Raw genomic sequence first — 5,387 nt, 5'->3', positions numbered from 1 at the left:
TTTTCAACATCAGTCACTTCCAAAGATGGCGTCTGCTCTAACAAAGATCTGGATGTCATTTTCACCAGTGCATCTATTGTGCTCGAAGAGTCACAGTGCTGCCTTTGGCTGTGGCTATGAGATAAGGATTCTGGTGAATAAGAACAGTTCTAGGACAGGCACAAATGAGATTACAGGACAGAGTCCCAAACTATGCCAAAGCTCAGGCTGACATTTTTGTCTTCAGCTTTCACGGACAGGATGGCTTAAAACATGCACATACCACATCATCTTTTTGAAAAGAAAATTGTGTGTATTGGGGGGCGTAGGGAATGGTTTTCAAGTACAAAATGTTATAAAATGACAGGGAATTTGGACTTAGAGAAAAAGACTAGAGAACTAAACCTATTACAAAACTGGCACATCACTGTTCAGGATTTTGGCAGGACATATTTATAACAGATTTCATGTAGGGGAAAGAATCCAAAAACTACTCCTCCCCTAATTGTGAACTGAATTTTCCCTTCTTAGAAAAAAAACGGAGGAAGGAATAAAAATGACTTCATTTTTGGATTATATGGAAATTTTAAAAGAATCAGCCCAGCAGGATAGATTACCAACTGGAAAAGTTGGAAGGAAAGTAAGGTTTGGGATTTCAGGCCCCAAGCTGGTGGACTCTGAATTTGTCACAGAGGTTAGTTCTGTCTCGGAAGGGGAGCCAGCCATCCTGTACGAGAGTACCTCCTGTTGGTTGATTGGCCAGAGAACATTGGCAGTGCCTGCTGTGGCAGCTGCTCATTTAAACTTCTACCCTGAAATTTGCTAAAAGGAAAGCAAGAAATATTAGAGGGAGAACAGGGAGAAGAAGGGAAGCAGAAAGAATACTCTGCAAGGAGGAAGTTAGGGGTTGGAAATTTTCTTTTTAATTCTTTTGTCAAGGTTAAAAAATAATCAAAGATGATAACAGAAAACAAGAGGATAACATTGTTACTAAATTTTATCCAAAGACATTAAATCATTGTTAATGCCAATGTGTGTGTAACTGTGGCTTTTTTTTTTTTAACCATAATTGTACCTCTGAATTATTACAATGTAAGTCAGATCCTCATCCTTTTAAAAAAAACACTTTGTCCAGGTGATTCAGAGGTTGTAGAATATATTTTTTATTAAAAAAAAAAATAACAATATTATTTTATTTCTCTGAATGATGCATACATGGTCTGAATACTTCCTCGCCCTTCTCAGTATTCAATCAATGCTAGGAGTAAGCCAAAAATTAACAGAATTCTGAGATAAGCACAATTAAGTCATTGAAAACATGACTACGTCTGAAGCTGTTTCAGATGCAAAAAGACATGAAGGAAAACAACAACAAAAACAATAAAAATTTAAACTTTATGGTATGAGCTTACTGATGCCCTCTGCAATCTAGTTCTGTCGTTTCAGTTTTTAGCATTGACAAATAATTTTAATGAAAATAATTCTATCATAAGAAATGTGTATTGATGCTGTGCTGACTTGGAGTATTAGCAAATGCTAAGAGACTCTGAGTCAGATTTGTTGTAATCTTTACCACGAGGATACACTAGGGTTCTAAAAGGTTAATGAACCACTTGTGGTAGACCTTTCCTTCACATTTTAACTCTGTTTTATTCCTGATAGAACCATTAACTTCTACACTAACCTTTCTGCTTGTTACTATTACACACATTCTACCCACTAAAGCTTTCTATTGATTTTTGCCAGTAAGGTTTTATAAAATGTAGCTTTAAATACATGGTTTCTGCAATTGTGTTAGCATCGGCCAGTGTGTGTAAAGACAAAGATTAATTCTCTGCTTTTAATTTTTTTTATATTGTCATTCAAGTACTCTTTTGTCATGATTGTTTTTCATGAGGAACTTTCTCTGAAGCTTTTACATTGTGTTTTTTAAATTGTATGGTAAATACAATTTTCTTCAGTTTCTTAGTTTTAAATAATATTCTTGTCCTAAGTATGCTAGAAGATACATAACTTTATTTTTTGTTGTTCAATATGTTTCCTAACATTTTAAATTATTATGAGTGTGTCTGTGTCTTTTGGAATGGGAGGTTAAGAACAAGAGATGAAAACAATATATGAATAGAAATACAAATAGTTACATTATGTGAATTTTTATTTAGAAGCCTACCTTTATTGATAAAATAAATGCATGAGATTCTTAAACAAAAATATTTCAGGCTAAATTTGGCTCTTTGAAAATCATGTCAAAAATACAAACTCAGTATGCCTTAAATAAGAATTCTATGAAGAAATCAGCTCTGCCATTTTAGTATGAGTTCTTTAGTTTGTTTTGAAGATTTTAAGTTGGTTTTATTGTTTTTCTAATTTTAAATATCACATTCCAAAATCAATATCCTTCCATAAAAATACTTTCAGTCTATTATTTGTTCAGTTTGATGATATTATTTTCTAATTTAGAGGAGTGGTGACATATCAAAATAACAGGTAAGAAGAAAAATAAGTACAGTTGACCCTTGAAGAACGCGGGTTTGAACTGTGCAGGTCTGCTTATACTGAGATGTTTTTCAAGAAATAACTGTATTGTTTCAGTCATGGCTGGGAATTGACAGATGCAGCAAGCAGACTATGCATCGGTCTTTGCCATTTTATATGGGGACTTGAGCATCTGTGGATTTTTGTTATCTGCGGGATCCTGGAACCAATTCCTTGCAGATACCAAAGGACAACTTAAGTTTTGAGAGAGTCAAAGTTATCTGCAGATTTTCACCTGGTGGTGGTGGGGGGGTGAGATTGGCACACTTAACTCCCACTTGTTCGTGGGTCAACTATATTGATCCACATATGTTATCTCACCTCTGAATCAAAGAACAGTACATCTTTTCAGACACTTCACTAATGCTAACTAATTAAAGAAAATTTCTCTTTAATAAAATATTCACAATACAAGACAGAGAACTACTTGATTAATAGGTAGTAGTTTAACAGCTATTTAAACATATTAAAATTTCATTTGAACATAGTGAATTATTAGTATCTTTTTTTTTTTTTTAGGAGAGGCAACTGTTGGTCAACCTCACAGATTGCAAGGACCTTGTCAGTTTACAATCCCTTACTTTTTATTTTTCATCCCTACAGCACCTGTTCTTCCTAGATGGTCTCCCATTCAAGTACTAACCAGGCCTGACCCTGCTTAGCTTTTGCGATCAGACAGGATCAGGTTTGTTCAGGGTGGCATGGCTGTAGACAGTACTACTTTTTAAAACTTAAGGTGAATCAGGTAAGAAAACTAAACCCTTAAGTAAATTGAATGGCCTGAGAATGAGATACTTAGACTATTTTAAATAATACTTTTTATAGTTTGTTTAGTTTCAGCATTTGTTGTTGAAACTGTTTTGGAATTTTTTCTGAATACTTTTCTTACTCTGTAAACAGAGGCCACAGTTATCATTTAGCTGATTTATTTTATGATGATTGAGGATATTTTCCTTTTCAAACTCATAATAATGTATATCAGTCATCTTTTTTATAGATCATCTAACCATAAATTAAATTAATTTATGAATTTATGAATTTGGATGCTTGGGATATTGAACTTAACAGAATATAGCCCATATGTTTCTTTTACTAAATATACTAGCTTTATTATTTATCTTTCTGCTAAAATTTTATTAACTATGATGAAATTGTTATATTTAAAACATATATTTAACACATAAATATGTACGCTGTTTTAAAAATACAAAAATATGTATAAACATTATAAATAAGTGATGTGTACCCCGAGCTCCCTAGACATAGTACAAGGATTGTCACAGGACATCTTCATGTTAACCCATTTCTTAAGATATTTTCTCAGATCATCTTTACATTCTTAATGCATATGTTCCTATTACAGAAAATATCTCCATGTGAATCCTGATTAGATAGGTGCTGTGGTAGTCAGCCATGATGACTCTGATCATACCACTTTGGTGTCTAAAAATATATCCTCAAATACTAAAGAAAAAAGAGAAAGAAGAACAATATGGACATAAAAGATGTATGAGGCAAAATAAATTATTAAAAACATTTCAAAGGGAAAATTATATGTATATATAAAATTCTGATGTATATTATTCTTATCTATAGATAGATTGATAATAGAATAAACAGCCAGAGAGAGAAAGAGAGAGACCAGAGAGGGAGGCAGAGAGGAAGGGAGACTGAGAGAGACTGTATCTATATATAATTTAAAATCTATACACATAACAAAAAACAACCCAGTTTAAATAAGAATAAATAAAAAAATATAAGCAGAAAACCAATTACTTATCATAATAGTACTTTTATATGAATTTCTATATATAATAATTTAAAAAGTAGTTAGGTCATTAAATTTCTTCTCTCTGCATTATATATCTGAAGGTTGGGAAATATCCTGACTTCTTTTAAAATGTAATATCCTGCTCAGAACTTCAGTACTTTATCCTTAGATCTCAAATAGTAGAACAATTGCCTGATGATCAAAACTGTTAAATCAATCATTAAAATTAGTAGGAATGATTAAAAAGGCATTGTTCATTCTCAGCAAGTGTCTAGGTTTTTATGTAGCTCTTAGTGTGTGTTAAATAAATAACAAAATGTGTAATATTTCTTTTGTAAGAAGTAATTATTAAAGGCTAGCAATGCTCATCTATCTTTCAGTTAGCCATGCTATATGGAAAGCCTATGTTTTTGATCCAGGAGGTGATAACGTGTCTATTGTCAACAAAGAATCTTTAACTAACTGAAGACCAAGTACCTAAGAAAATATTTTGGATTTTTGAAAGTTGCTTTTACTAATCTAACCCTATAAAGGGATACAAAAGGATAGATTTCAATTTCAGACACTAACATGGAAGTGTTAACTCAGTCTCTTTAAAAGAATACATTTTCACCTTAAGACATTGGATTCTAAGTGATCAGCAATTTTGTTTTACTTGTGGGTTTGTTTTTTTTTTTTTTTTTTTGCTTTATTTGATAATATAAAGCAGCTGGACATGGCTAATTATTAGATGTCATTTCTTTAAGCTAGAGAACTAGCAGTAAAATTTAATGGCTTTGAAATTTAAAATTATTGCTTTTATCAGGTCATTTACATAAGGTCACCGATCAGCAGATCAGAATCATCTGAGATGACAAAAGTCTTAGAGAAAAAGACAGGATGCCAGGTGGCAAACTGTACTTTGAATGGAGAATCCAGAAAGTAGGCAGGTAACAGGAAGCAGATCTACCAAAAGGAACGTGAATGTCAAAGTGGTGTTTGTGTGTTTAGTTTATTTTAAAAAGATAGTCACAGAAGGATGGTCTAGAACCTGCGTTGCTCTTGATACCATCTTCCTCCCAATTCTGATGTTTGAGAAAATTAATAACACCCCTAAATGAGA

General features: G+C 32.6%; 1 pseudogene; it reads right to left on the bottom strand.

Annotated features, from left to right (window-relative positions):
* Positions 1-3,108: 3,108 nt before the first annotated feature.
* On the bottom strand, positions 3,109-3,227 carry LOC112480336 (annotated as a pseudogene).
* Positions 3,228-5,387: the final 2,160 nt, after the last annotated feature.

The sequence above is a fragment of the Pteropus alecto genome, unplaced genomic scaffold, assembly GCF_000325575.1.
Source record: "Pteropus alecto unplaced genomic scaffold, ASM32557v1 scaffold103, whole genome shotgun sequence".
In the NCBI taxonomy this organism is placed as follows: Eukaryota; Metazoa; Chordata; class Mammalia; order Chiroptera; family Pteropodidae; genus Pteropus; species Pteropus alecto.
Note: the sequence above shows the minus strand (reverse complement) of the source record. Positions and strands in the feature narration are given on the sequence as shown.